Raw genomic sequence first — 15635 nt, 5'->3', positions numbered from 1 at the left:
CATCCAGTCTTTTAGCAGCTTTACAAGGAGTCTGCATTTTGTTAGCTTTTTTCCACTGCCCCAACTCCTTCCCACTGTAAACTGCCCTGCAGAACATAGTTAAGTCCTTCCCTCTGCATAGCATACAGAGGTGGACCAGTCTGTGCTGCCATAATATAAACGTAAGCCTATACAAAAAGGGAATTAATCCTGTGTGAGACAAAAGAACACGTCATTATTTACTATATCCTTGATTTTTGGTGTCATTTTCAAATTTAACAATAACTAACTTTGTTTAGCATGATGATTAGTGATCCTGAAATAAATTGGTATCAGTTCTACCAACTAAAGGCTTGCAGTTACTTCTTCCTTTGCTTTCCAAATAATTCCGTTGCCTCATCACCCCTTTATAGTCACTGCCATTATTTATATATTTGTGTCATAAATGTAGATATACATATATGTGTCAGAAGTGCTGGTGTAGCATTTGTTCCTCCTTGTACAGAAGCGCTGAGGAGCACTGAAAACATGTATTTGATATTCTCACAAGCACCAGTATGGCATGCTGGTGTATACTGGTCTGTTCTGAGCACTTGATACAGTACTTCAAATGCAACCTCAATTTTCCCCTCACAGAGAAGATTCATGAGTTAGAATATATCCTGGTTAAGTGAATGCAGGATTGCGGTTTGTTGTTTGTTTTCCTTTTTTTTTTTTCTCTTTAAAGTATCTAATAAAGCATCAGCAACATTAACATTATGGTTATTAGTTTACTTAATATGATGATGTTCCATTAGACAAAAGATAATATAATTGTAGGCTGGAAATTAACTATGGAAACATGTTGATATAGTTATATGGAGTCATGAAACTTTTTCAAATGCAGGAGCACTGTGTCTACAATACAGTTTAAACAAGTTAACTTATCTCATCTGTATATGCATAATAAACTTTTGCTCCATGCTGTCATATCAGATACTCATTATTCCAGTATAAAAATGTTTTGTTTTGTTTTTTATATACAGGAAAGCATTTAATGAATATTTAAAAAATCCACCATTGAAGTTAAGTCAGTACAACTTGTTAGAACCTAGTGCTTCTTATGTTTTCAGCTCAAAAAGGATAATTCATATTTATAAACAAAAGTACTAATACAGTTATACTTTTTTTGCCTTATTTTAAGAGTAAAAAACCTTTATCTTCTAGACAAATGGCACCAGTACTGTGATGCTGTGCTAGAAATGCAGCACGCACAAAGAGGAACAGAGGCAGAAGAGTCTGAACCCAACATCACAAAGGAGCTAAACGTCAGATGATGTTACAGGCTCCGAGATGACTCTTGAAAAGCCGGGATTGACTCAAAACCGAAGTACCCACTGTTGATCAGCCTACATGGATTTATTTAGGGCATGGAAACAACGTAACACAGATCTAAAAGGCTCATTTCCTAGGCTAAAGTTTAATAGAGCTTTAACTTTTTAACGAAGTCAAGGTTTCAACATATCTCCTCGGGTTAGCAATTCTGAAGTAAAACCAGTACAGTTATCCGTTGAACCCCAGTTCAACAACAGAATTAATTACTGGAATTAATCATCAGCCACAAAGCCTTCCCTAGGATATTTAACTGATTAGCTAACAACATACTTACCAGAGCTCATATTAAAAAAAAAAAAAAAAAAAAAAAAAAAAAGCTTCATTAGAGCTCAGGAGTTCAAAGGATGGCCAACTTGCCAATCAGAGGAGCACTGAGATCATCATGGAGCTGTTCCTGAAATAGCCAAGCTGAGGACTCACTTCTCTGAATAGGAGTTTTTTGTTTTGTTTTGATCCCCATCATAAGTCAAAGGGCAGAAATTTCCTCATTTCTGAGCGTGCTGGTATCCAAATCAAGGCGGTGGCAGGGCTTTCAATTCTCACCTGCTCGCAGGAAGTCCGCACCTCGCTGGTAGCAGCTAAAATAACTGAAGCACCAAATGACTCTCCAGCCATCTGCTCATCTCTCCCATTCTCCATGAGCTGCCTTCAGACGAACCAAGAGGTTTTTGCAAGCATCAGGCCTGTGGGTGCAGAAGGGCAGCCTGGGCAGGGCAGATGGAGGAACTGCGACCAAAAACAGCTCTGCCTCAGAAGGACCGGCCGCAAGGTCCCTCCTCGCGACGAGGTGGGCCCAAACCTCAGTTCCACCGAGCAGAGCGGGTCAGGCCGTCACTTGAAAGGAGAACCCTACCACGGATATGCAGCTTGGTTGTTGTTCTGCTGGCAGGATACATATTGGCTTTTTTGCAGCTTCTTGAGTACGATCCAAATGACAAAGCAGGCTGAGAGACTGTTTCTTTAAATGCCAAATTTCTAATATAGGTTCCAGCCAGTCACTTAGCACTGTACTTGTCTTTTGTGGTTGCGTGTATTTCCTATTTAAGAAAAGGACTACAGCAGTTCCTGGTTTGTCACATTTTCTTCAACTAAGAAGTTTCAGCAGCAGCTTCCTCTGCGATGCATTATTCTGCATTGGTAAACATCGTATTCCCTCTCACTGGGCTCAGAAAAGCTCAGCCATCTACAAAAAGGATTTACAGATGTGAGGCAACAAGATGAAGGAGTCCAAAGCCACATCCATGATGACAATCCATGGGATTTGTCCTCCATACCTAGATTCAATCCTCCCTTCTCCATCTGCACTTACCAGCTCTTCCAAAATAACGAGCAAATGTTTCTCCAGCTACACAGATCTGGCACATTTCATTTTCCTTGTCATTTAAGAGATGCACACAAACTATTTGGTATTAATAGTAAGAACACTCTGCACTTTGTAAAGCTTTATTCAAAGCCTTCTGTGATCTTCCACTGAAAGCATTAATTTAGCACCTTCACAATAGTTGTGAGGCATGTCTTGTAGCTCGTTCCACGCAGGTGGAGGCTCGGAGGCACAGGCAGGCTGAAGCAGCTTGCTGGCAGTGCAACCACCAAAAGAACTCGTGTTCTGCCTCCCCACATTCATTCTGTATTTCAGCATTTCTGGCCAACGCTTGCTCCAGCACTTCCTGCCCCACGTTTAACTTCAGAAAGCATAGTCCCTTCTCTCCTCTCTCACTACACCTGCGTAAATCTCTGGCAGAACTTCCCAGACATCTTTTTTTTTTTTTTCCCCTCCAAGGACTTCCTAAGATTAAGCAGTTAAATCATTAAGAAATAACTTCACCTCCTCCTAAGAAAAACACTTACTCAACATTCTCACCACCTGTGTGGCCATGTTTTTACATCCCAGATACCAGCCACATTGGCTGAGCCTGGAAAGCTAACAGTAACCCCTTCCAAATGAAAAGAATACTCCCAGGGTCTGGTCTTTAAAAATAATTTCCCTGGATAAGCAAGAGACTGCTAATAAAATATCACGAAAGTCTCAATTTGTTTTAAACAGGAGAAGAAGAACATAGAAGGTCAGTCTGTCTCTCTCACATTCAACTGTTCTTCGTATACACTTTATGTAATTACATAACAGGATTGCTTTAATAAAAAGTAAGTAAAAACATATATAAAAGACAGGCAACCAGAAAAGGGTTAACATTTTATCCTATGTTAATATCTGAGTAAGGAAATAATTTCAAATTTAATCCATAATGAAAAATAAAATCATGTACACAAAGAAGGCAAACGAAGTGACCATGGAGTTGCCTTACATGACAGACAGCACAGGAGCCCCTGACTGTCCATGACTCACCAGGGCTTAAAGAACATTACCTGCTTGGACTCTCAGACTAGGATCCATCACCCTGACATCTGGGCACACGATCCTCTTCCTTGTTTTAACACAGCACTTTTATAATGCCAGAAGATACCTTGTCATTAACCGCTGCCAGATGTGGTTTTGCTGAATGGTGACCATTACTACTTTTACTCAAACCTCACACAGTAACAGGTCTCACCAGAAGCTGCTGGTTGAACTTCAGATCAACTGACAGATGATGCTTATGTATCTTTTAAGGCTAAATTAAAAAATTTTCACCTCCTTTGTTCTCTCAGCAAAGCTGAGCCACAAAGCTGTACGGGCTCAAGACTCCACTCTTCTTTGGGGCATTCAGAGCACACCACGCCGTCCTTTTCACTCCCTCACACCATATCCAGAAATTCAAGAAACAAGAACACACTCACATTTGGCTCCAACCCTCAACCCAAAGCTCAGGAACAGCTGGTCTTTCTGAGCAAGTGACCCACAGAGTGTGCATTTATCCATGGCGAGAGAGAGAATGCAGCAACCTCTCAAGGGCTCCCTAAGAGCCTCTCTTGGTACAAACAAAGTTTTTTAGGCAGCATGGTCCTTCCAAAAGCCTATCAAAGGCAAAAGTTACACAGGAAGCTGCACAAGTACATTCCAAGCACATTTTTCACATTTTTCATTCAGTAAAAGCTTGCTGGATATCCCAATAGCATCGTGTCAAAAAGTTCTACTTCAATTGCGTTTTGTTAGCGGGATTAATGGTATAGCTAGTTCAACTTAAGAGGACATATCTAGAGAAGACTTCATCACTCCTGCTTAAGCCTACTAGAAGAGACAATATTTTAAGCTGCAAGCCAGCAGAAGAAAGCCAAGAGAAAAAGAACAGGGGATAATTTGTTCTTTCAACTTGTCTATTCAAGAAATTTAGAGGAAGTTTAAGTGGGACACCAACAAGTCTACTCGTTTGCCTGTCTCAAATAGCACAGACTAGGATAAGGGCCAGCGAGCATACGCTTTTCCTTTTATAAGAAAAAGGCATGCAATCGGAGTAATACTCAGGTTTATGAAATGCACAGGATCAAAGTGAGACCACTACTGTTTAACAAGGGTAAAAATCCACCTAAGCCTACAGAAGACAGACACAAAGGAGAGCATTCCCTGGCTACCAGAAGATGGTTTTGGTGGGAGGGTACCATCCCTCCAGCTCCCACAGACTTCCTGGGCCACCCCAAGCAGATTCCTCAACTCACTTCAGAAATGGGCAGTGAGTTGAATAAAACAAAGCTGTGTACAACACCGTCGTGGAAACAAAGGTCTTGACATTTTTCATCTCTAAGAGGTGTTCAAATACTATTCTCACGGGCAAATGCTAAAATGAATCATGAAAGCAGCACACTGCTAAGGCTCTGCATTTGAAAGCAAAAGGCTAATGAAGTACTAAAGCACCACAGTTTTTTTCCTCTTGACGAAACAGAAGAGCAAAAAAGATCCCAGCCCTGATTGCACATTTGCAAAGAAATTCCTTTTCAAGGTTATTAACTTTTTTTCTTCCCATTTAACAAAAATTACTTCAACAGTATAAAAATTGGAAATAACATTATCTCAGAAGCAGAAAGTTGCTCTATTCCTTATTGGTAAGCAGCACACAGACATACAAAAAAAGAAAAACCCACAGGAAATTGAGAGCTATTCATTTAGTTTTAGTCAAGTCTTTGCAAGACTGTACCTTTTGACTATTAGTTGGTGGTAATGCGCAACTGTCTGGTACTCAATCTCCTAAGAACTAGACCAAAAAAAGTATCAACATTAAATTTTACCTTCAAAAAAACACAAGTGGTATGAATACAATTCTCCAGAAAAATGCTACTTAGCAAAAACAAAACAACTACACTCCCACATACATGCGATATTTAAAAGAAAGAACTCAAAGTTGCAATTATGTTCACACAAACCCAAACTGCAAAGTACAAGTAGTTCAATTTCGAGATTCAAAATCCTTTAAGTATTATCTCTAATGACAACATGTACCCCACTTCCTCTCACATTTTTCCTTTGGCATTTTGGGGGCCTGAAGCGATGCTATCCATTGCCTCTACCAAGCACCTGAAAGAAGGTATGACTGCAGTTGTCACTGGCACAGAACACAAAACCTGGAACAACCGTAAGCAGAAAGTGAGTCAGGTTACTTTCTGGTAAAGGCTTTTTGTTTGTTTGATGGATATAATTTACATGAACGACAACTAGCTTTGAATACAGCAATGCCACAAAAGTTACAAACTTATGGGAATCAAAAAGAATCACGAGGATTGCATCCTGGAAAGCAACGATCCTGTTTAAAAAGCCTGGGGGTCACAGCAGACACAATCTAGACACTGAACTTCCTGCACGACCCTGCAGCTAAGCAAGGAAACCCAGCCGCTGGATGGATAAGAGCATTATTTTGTATAAGGCTGGGTGGGAGGGAGAGCATTATCTAAGAAAAATAACAGCAAGAGCAACATGTATTTCTGGTCTGTTCACTGGAGAGAAGAAGGTTCCACTAGAACAGCTAAAGACTCAGAAAATACATCTTATATTGAGAGTTACAGAGTCAGCGTATTTTGCTTATCAAAGAGGATAATGGTTATCAGTGACTTACTGACAAACTGGCTAGATGTCTCTACAAAAATTTACTCAGAAGATAAGGAATACATTAGTCAAAAGTAGGCCCCAAAAAGATGCTGCTGGGCAGAGGAAAACATTTTGAAGAGTTCAGAATTAATCTCCTCTGCCTGACGGTACTTAATTATAGCTAACTGATATGGTGTGCGGTGCGCCCAGAAACTCATCGGCAGCAAGCTGGTGAAATGCAGCATCCACAAGAAACACTTCGTCTTATCCAGCCGACTAAAACTCTGCCCCACTGCTCTGCCATTTACATCTTCCCCATGCAGCAACGCCGTACATTCAGAAATGCAGACCTCCGCAGCAACTCCTACCAGAACCGCTCTCGGAGGACATCTTCAGAAGCACAGGCTGCTCCCTATGCACCACTACAATATTAAAATCATAGTTCATTATTACGGGTCTTCAGAGTGCTCCATGGCCTCCATTCAGAGTATTTAAGGCTTTTCCCAGCGCTCCAGGACAGAGCAGCAGAGCTGTGGATCAGTCCAGCTAGTGTCAATCAGTGCTGGAGGTGCCAATTTTTGTGTGGCTGGATGAAGGACACAAAGCAAGCTTCCCAAAGAATCGCTCGTGGCAGATCTGAGCACCGAAGCTTGTAATATTCAGATCTTCTTCTCCCCACTCTTCGGTTCATAGCAACTTGCATTAAACAAGGACACCTGGACAAGGCCCTGCACTGCATCCCCCCTACAGATACAGACACAAAAGAGCTCGACATATTGCTGAATGCTTGGCCCAACGCTCTACTACTACAATCAAAGTACGCAAAAATGTATACAGCACAGAAAAGAGAATTGCCTAAAATCCTTCCAGAGAGAAATGAACACAATTTACAACTTCAACATGTCACATTCTGTCATTTATAGTTTAGAGTGGACACCTCTGCAAAGTAACAACAGAAGTTGGGGGCTTTCTGCAGAAATTACCAAGCAAGAGTTCATGATCTGCACTAATAGAGGATGAGCAGACAACAGAGGCTTATTCTGGGGACAGACATCTATCAAAGTATTCCACAGAATATAGGTTTCCTAAAGCTACAGCCCATTCCTTGGCGTTTATGATGCCAGCACATCACGAGCAGCTTATTTCATTTCAGGGCATGCTGACCAAGAACGAAGACAGCAGCCCAGCAGAGGACAGGAGTTGCAGCAGGCTTGGCCTCCTGGGCTGCCAGCAGGTTGCCACCCAGCAAGGACCAGTGACGGCCGCCTGTCCTTCCCTTCCCACCTTCAGACGCGTGGCATGGGGCAAGGCCTCAGCTCCTCACAGCATCCATCTCCTCCAGGGGGAACAGGACATTACCACCCACACATAAGGGTCAATCATGAGCCAGAAAAGTGCATCTCTGAGGGAAGCTAAGTGCAAGCGAGCTTCTGGTGTTCTCAGAGCACGGCCAGCAGCTCAGCCCCAGGACCTTGACTAGTTTTTTCTTTAATTTCTAGAGATTATTTTTTTTTTAATCTCAAATATGAATTCTGCAACTTTGCACTCACCGGGCTCCCCCCAACATTTTTAGAATTTTCTTTCTTTTTTTTGTTGAACCAGTGAGTTACTGGCATATCTCGGCTTGGCAACAGAAGCCAGAGCTTGGAAATTGCATGGCTGCCACCCAGAATGGGCTGGAAAAGAAAAAAAAACAGAACGTTTCCCTACCTCTCTGCCTCAGCAGCACAGCCTTACATTCTCTGCTAGGATTTCACCTTCAGCCTCAACTAAAACTTCCCTTTTAGATCTCCTGGCAATTTGTCCTTAATTCAGCTAGGAAACGGCTGATGCGAAGAGTGGAAAGGCAAGAGAGGAGGTGTGGGGAGGAAGGAGAAGGGGAGGAGAGGAGGGCACGATCCAGATGGCCGGTATTGGTGGTTAGCACTTCAGTACTGAGAGTCAATCTGATCTGTTTCAATAGTTAAGAGGAACAACGACAACAACAACAAAACAGCCCCCCAAAACTTTTGTGTTTTTGGAGCTGTGGTTTCTGAACAAAGTTTGAGATAGGCCTCGCCACAGCAATGGTAACAATACATGGCAGGACCTGGGTACCTGAAGCACCGTGCGCAGCAATTAATCATTTCAGCAGTAAGTTACAAAGGAGTATTATCCCCTTTTTACTGACAGGGGAGCTGACTCAAAGAGGGCTGAGGGAGTTGCCCAAAACCACAGGCTAGTCATTAGCAGAGCTGCAGTTACAAGTTCCTGGCTTCCAGCGCTATTTTCACGCACTGGCACCGGCGGCCGCCCTGCCCAGCGGAGCGGGCACGCAGCAGGCTCCCCAGGCCGAGGGTCCCCTGCCCTGCACGCCACATCTCCAAGCTCTGGTCAAGCTGTCAGAGCTGCAGAGGTGCCCAGAGATCAGCAGCAGCAGGGGCGATGCTGCTGTGCCCCCCCCGATACTCCCCTTGTGCCTGTTTGAGCCCAGGGACACCGACCAGAAAAAAAACCCTGAGGAGGAGGAGGAGCTCATAGTTGGTCCAGGTCCCGTACCCCAACTTGGCTCACTGAGCAGCCGGACAAGTGGCAGAGATGGTACAGAGGGGTTGAGAAACAAGAAATATGCACCCCAGGAACTGCAAGGCCAACAATGCTCCTTCTTTGTGTTTACAAGCTCAGAGGGGAACTGCAGATCAGTTCACTTTTCAAGCAAAAACTGAAATGGCTCTTTCAATTTTAGCCCCATAGCTTGACTGTGCGTTTTACAGCGCTAATTTCAGTTTCTCTTAATTGCTTGGTCAAGACTGCAGAAAAAGTTACCTGCCTCTTACAGAACCAAGCAGCTCACAGCACTACTCTAACAGCAGAAGGTGACCTTTATCGTAAAGATAACTTGAGAAGTATAAGATAGGTCAATTTTCCATCTCGCTGTTTATCAAAGAAGCACAATTCTTATAACAACAAGCTTGGGAAACCTAGTGTGACAGAGCTGGGAAGGGGGAACTGAGTATTCCACTTTAAAAGCAGAACCATAGAATTTTGCTTTTCATAACATGGCTCCTCTTAATTTATACATAAATGTACATCTAGGCCTCTGTTATGTTAGCTGAATGTATTCCCCCCCACTTTCAGTATTCTGCCTAATATTAGCCTATGCCGAGATCTCCAGACATTCCTTCTAACTCACTTCATCCTTTGAAGCTGACAGTTATCTACACAGTCAGGCACTGAAGTAATTTATTCTTTCAGAAGTGTTAAGCATTTACAACTTGCAACATCAGATTGAGCAAATATTCAAATTTTCTGGAAGAAAAAGAAAAGGAAAAAGCATTTACCTTGATGTCTACATTTATGCAGATATTCCACCCTCCCTCCCCCCAACTTTGTTATCTAGAGGTTTTCCTTATGCATGAGAGATTTCCCATTTTCCTCCCTGTACTTTCCAGGTACTTTCCACATACTGTGACAAAACAACTAAATAACGCAAGAAAGGGAACTCAAAATACCTGTTACTCTTTTATTCAAATAAGCTTTCTTATTTTGAACATTTTTCTAAGATGGCTTCTGGGGAGACAAAAATAATTCATACGCAATGTCAGAGGACATTAGCAAAAGTAATCTAGCAGCAATGCCACCATTTTGCACGTATGTGAATTAACGCAAGAAACCACAGTGCACCAGTTTAGACAAAAATCATTCTTTGACTTTGCCTGAATCTGGTCTCATCAAAATCAAGTGTTACTCCCACTGAAAAACAACACCAAAACACCCAAAACGAGAAAAGAACACAAATACTTCAGTGAGATACTCTGAATTAAACTGGTGTTTTCACTGCCAAGACTCATTTAAAAAGAACAACCAGAAATGTTTGCAAAACAGATTGCTATTATAAAATGCATGAACATAGCATGCCCCAGCCATTAATAACAGAATATACATCAACACACTGCTTTTCAGATAATCAATATTAATTGGTAATCTAATTTGGAACTGTTAAGACAAGCGGCCTTGGCGCAGCAATCCATCAGGTCGATGCAGTTTAACAGAGGGTGAAAATAGGCCTGGTAACTGTTACTTCCTTGTCATTTCCTTTCCAATATGACACAACGCCATCACAGCGATCAGAGTCATTTTCATCTCACAAATGCACCTCTGAAACTAGATCAGCTCTGATAGAATGAATTTATGATTCTGATCCAAATTACCAGGCAGACCCCGTGTGAAGCTCAACTTCTCATTCACAAGGGTCCCCAGCTTTTTGGAAGAAAGCGAGATAAAGGCACAGGGAAATACAGGGGAAAGAAAAGAAAATGCTGGGTGGGAGCTCTGGCACCCATCAACATCAGCAAAAGCTCGCCACATCTCATGATGCTCTCATGAATACTTCCACTCCAGAAGCAGCAGCAGCAGCAGGGAATGGGTCAGGAAATATCCATGAAAACTACAAGTAATCAGGAGAAAGCTTGGGCACGAGGCACAGACAGGACCTGAGGGCAAGTTTGGAGCAGGATCCAGATGCCTGTCTGGAAAGATGAAAGCACAGAAGCAAATGGGGAGAGGGAACACAGTACTTTAAAAAATTAACAGTAATAAAGGATGGCTCTAAGAACTAGGGGTGCCTGACAATGATGGCCTTAAGCAGGAGTATGAACAGGAGAGCCGCTTCTTCCTGCGAGGCAGGACAGGGAGTGGGACAGTGACACTTCTCTGCCCCAGGCTGCCAGGGAAGGAACAAAAAAATGAAGTCCCTCTGAACGCCAAAAGATGAGAATGAGACAGGCATATTTGTAGCTCAGGATTAATTTCAACCCTGAAACAGCATCACACACTGCCAGGACAGAATCTTCTCTTCTAGAGGTGAAAGACGAGAGCCAGTGGGAAGTGTTAACTTCTCTCTCCCAGAATCTCATTTTGAAGCCAGTCCTGTGATTTCTAGGGACCTGACTCACGATTTGTACCTGCCTGGGGCTGGCAATAAAACCATGGCAAGAAAAGGTGTCAAGGCCCGAAGCAGCAGAACATGCTCGAGACACAAAGCTCCCTCGGTAGCTGTTCTATGAGGTAAGGAGAGAGCAAGCTCGCCCTAGGAGAGGCATTAAAACAAACTGCTGCTCAGGTTAAAGCACGTACATTCAGGAATATCCACTTTGCAGTGAAGAATGATACTTTAAACAAAAATCAAATGACTGAGTTAGACAAACGAAATAATTATGAGGAGACTAGGAAAACACGAGCAGCTGAGTGAGTGCTGAGGAGCAGTCCCACCTGCATGCCAAAGCAGTGCCCGCCACTGCCAGATGAATAAAATTCTTCCCCAAAATCGACAAAATCTGCTAAACCAAACCAACCTGAACAAGAGCATTTAACCCATACAGGCCACACTCGACTCCACACATCGGCTCTCCGCAGGCCGTGGCTCCCCTATGGCGGCCACCACCACAGCAATGCCAGTGGCGGGCACATGAGGGGACGGCAGCCGGGCCGCCCGCACAGTCGGGCTGAACACGCTCTAAGAAGTCCTGAACACAGCCGTAATTCGTAATTCACCGCTCTTGGAACAGAAGTAGGCCGGTTCCAACACGTGCGAGTGAGTGAAGATGGTTTACATAACAAGCGAGGTATGCACTGAGGTGCTTTACATAATAGTGCTGCAGATTGCCAGACCTCTCACCTGAAGAGCTGTATTTTACCAGCTATATACATACCGTCTACTCAAAGGTGGCCTCATAAGCCATTAAATAAAATATTTATAATGTAATTCAGTGGTGGGATGAAAGGGTGTGGTTCGAATGGACAAAGGGGAAAATGCCCAATATTTGCAGAAGGCTAAGAAGCAAGCGAGCCTTTGATTCCTGCATACTCTACGCTGGGCTGAGAGCCACCGAAAGTTTTCGGTTCTTGCTCGGGTAGCCACCCTCCAAAACAGTAACTCCACTAAGCAAACAAAACTAAAATGGAAAAAAAAAAAAAAAAAAAAAAAAAAAAAGGACTGTCTGCAACAGCTAAATCTCTCAATTGAAGGAAAAAGGCTTTTAATCCTGATCCTTGCACGATGACATAATATTTTTAGCTGTTTTCACTACCCTTTCCAACCAACAGCCTCAAAGAACAAAAGGGATTTTGAGGCCCCTAAGTTACACAGAGCTCAAACAGGAGACGAAATGAAATGCATAAATGAATGAGGTGCATAGTGATAGGCTGGACTGCAGGTTGAAAGACTGATAATTCCTGCATCATGCTACTACTGTATTCAGCTGTTTGGTGTCTGAATATAGTTATTCCACTGCTTTTAGTTTTAAAGACATCTACTCTTCTCTGACAGTAGAAAAGTCTGGACCAGAAACTGAAAGAGAAAAAGCACCTATCTGAACACAGTCTTTTTCAAATGCTGTTATTAAAATTCTGCAAACTTACTTCCTTCAGTATATCAGTGACAGCAAATACTTGTTTCAAACTCAAACCTAAAGGTTTTCTGCTGATATACATTCTATCCTATTCAAAACAGTCCAATTTTGAAAATATTGCAACAGGAAAAACAAGTTTTAAAGCATAGAAGCTAAAACAGCTCAAAGATCTTTTTACTTTTCAGAAGTCCTGGGGGGGGGGGGGGGGGGAATCCTGAACCCAAACAAAAATGCTTCTACCTCACATGTAAGTTTTAAGAAACTTTACAATATTAAGGCAAGCATGACCAACCTGGCTAAGCTCGTGCCTGAAAGAGTTGTATTTCTGTTGTCTAGACTTTGTATACCACTTCACCAGGAGAAAGGACTAATGAAGCTGTACAGAACTGAAATGATCCCTGCTCTGAGATCAGAGACAGAAAAAATATATAAATAAACACCTCAATTATTTGCAGGGCTTTGCCAAGGAATGAAACAGTTGTCTTCAACCAGAACACGAGACCAGGGAGACTGTTCTATGTAAGAACATGTTTATCTTACCCTCTTCTCTTACCTTATCAGACACATCTCCTCGCCCTATTCAGAATCCAGCAAGTCACAAAATTCCATCTGCAACAAAAGGAAAACTCCATTAATACCACTCAATAACCTTACAATAGAAAGCTAAGAAGCAGTTCAAGAAAAAAGCTAAACTTCTGCTCCCATTCCAGTATAATCCACACCCCAGGCAAGTCGCCCTCCTGTCTGCAGGAATCTGGGAAACCTGGATATAAATGTATTAAAGATGTTGTAACATGTTCTGTAAGAAACATGCTTTTCCTCCTTCAGAAAGGTTAAAAGAGGTGGCCAAAGTGTACAGGTTGCCCTACCAAGTCATAAATAAGTCTGCAGCATCCTCTCATTAAATTAAATGAACATCAAATTATATAATGTGCACAGTTGTAAAATGAGACCAATGGTAATGGCCAGAAATAATCACAGCAGCCTTATACTTCGTGGAGACAATTTTCTGTCAGTGTATCAAACCTGGATATGTTGCACCTTTTATCTGCAGGCCAAGAAACTGTCAACACACAGTCCTTCTTAAATATGGTAAAGCATGCAAGACATGGATGAAACAAAGCTCTCATGCACAAGTTTAAATGATGCCGAACCCTGATCAAGTAACGTCTTACCACCTTTGCACACCAAACTGACAAGGAACAGAAGGATTTTTTTAGGTAAGCATAATACAATTCAACGTACCTGGGGTCACAAGGAAAGAGTGCCATGCACCTAACTAACAAAACTGCAACTTCGGAGTTAATAAGATCTAAATCCTGACAGACTGGGGCTCAAAGAAACAGGCTCAAACAAACAGGCTTCTGCAACACCATTAAATTAAGGGGGCATGACCTGCAATCCATCCAATTAGCAAATCCACACAGCAGAAGGGAGACGTCCAGTTTGACACCTTGAAAAGCATTAAGAGTCTGCCTAGAGAAAAAAGTGTGAACCAAGAATCTCCAAACCCACCAGACAAACCCCTCCGTATGTTCTGTTAGCACTTTGAGCGCTCTGCCCACCAGCACTAGAAGCCTGTTAGTCCACTGCCAAACTGAAAAAGACCAGAAATGTGCAAGTGAAATTGGATGCTCTATGAGAGAACAGGGTGGTGGTGGTGGCTTTAAAAAAAAAAGAAACAAATAAAATCAAAAAAAAAAAAAAAAAAAAAAAAAAAAACTTTTTTCTCTATCTAGTTGTCTGGGAGGAGATAAGGCAGGAATGGAAGGATTTCAAATGAATTATTTTCACATTTACTTATTTTTTTCCTGCAACGACTCTACAAAGAGCATTCCTGTGCCTAAAGCACAAACCTGGATGCAAGGGAAACACTGCTTTTTAAGCCTGGATCTGACGTGCCTGCTTTGCATGCTGGCTTGGTTTCCCTCAGGCAGCAATTCCCCTCAGGAATGGCAGGGGCCTAGTGCCAGGTGATGGGGAAGGTGACATCCTCCAGTTCCCCAGCAGCGGGATGGGAGCAGTGGTACTGGGTCCCAGCCTGGGCACCCCTCTGTGCTGTGCTCTTCTTTTTGAAGTGTACAGCAGTGCAGGCTTGTAGCGCTAAAAAGAAACCTGTCATACACTGAAAACCATTTCCTCATCTTTTACTGACACAATTTACTCCCTCTTATTTCCTCTTTTCAGTTGCCATTTGTTTCATTGAGAAATACCTTTTATTCATAAGGACATGGATCATTTAGGTTTTGGCATCACCAGAAACACCATACCAACATATTTCACTGTGGTATTTTTTTTTCTTTTGTGGGTGTGTGTGAAGAAGAGATCTTTTGTCCACAGGACAAAAGGATTTGAGGAAGAAGAGAGTCACTGACCAGGAGCCCAGCAGAGCACCCCTGTGCTCCTACTCCCCTGCCAACCCAGTAAAATTCCTCACAGCTCAACCTCTTCCTGGCTATTTTCAGAGAAATTGCAGCAATGGTATAAGAACAATGGGGAAGTTTGTTTTACTCAACGAGCAAATGTTTTGCAGCTTCCAATGTAAATATTTTAATTAATGGATTTTTTTTTTAACTGTCTACTGCCCTGCTAGTGTTCACCTTCACCCAGAGCTATAGGAACAGAGTCAGCACTTGACTTCTATAATAGGAAGAAACGGGGAAGTACAACAAAGAAAAGCAAGGCACACTGACTTCAGAAAAAGCACCTTCAGAAGCAAATCAACACTGACTGGGCATTTGCTGGGGGTCACTGGGATGAAAGAATGAAAGAAAAACGAGTCTGCCCATCTCCTGCTTCAGGCTAAGGGCTCATAGTGGCTCCCATCAAGATAGTGGGCCTATTTTAATAGCCAACTTGTAGAAAACCACAACCTAAACCGTTTCCAAAACAACATTACACCCCACGACCAGCCTGCAAGAAGAAAAGCGGCGACTATCTTC

At 42.5% G+C, this 15635-nt stretch overlaps 1 protein-coding gene across 2 annotated transcripts in view; it reads right to left on the bottom strand.

Moving 5' to 3' along the window:
• The window catches only part of TRERF1 (transcriptional regulating factor 1), a 98428-nt gene that overhangs the window by 56507 nt on the left and 26286 nt on the right, over nt 1–15635 (bottom strand). For both annotated transcript variants that reach the window (XM_084283573.1, XM_084283574.1), the window contains exon 2: nt 13247–13302. The gene's annotated coding sequence lies outside the window, so the exon portion shown is untranslated. The remainder of the gene's footprint in view (nt 1–13246; nt 13303–15635) is intronic.

Source organism: Netta rufina (genome assembly GCF_964035555.1).
Source record: "Netta rufina genome assembly, chromosome: 3".
Taxonomy (NCBI): Eukaryota; Metazoa; Chordata; class Aves; order Anseriformes; family Anatidae; genus Netta; species Netta rufina.
This window is presented reverse-complemented; position numbering and strand designations above follow the sequence as displayed.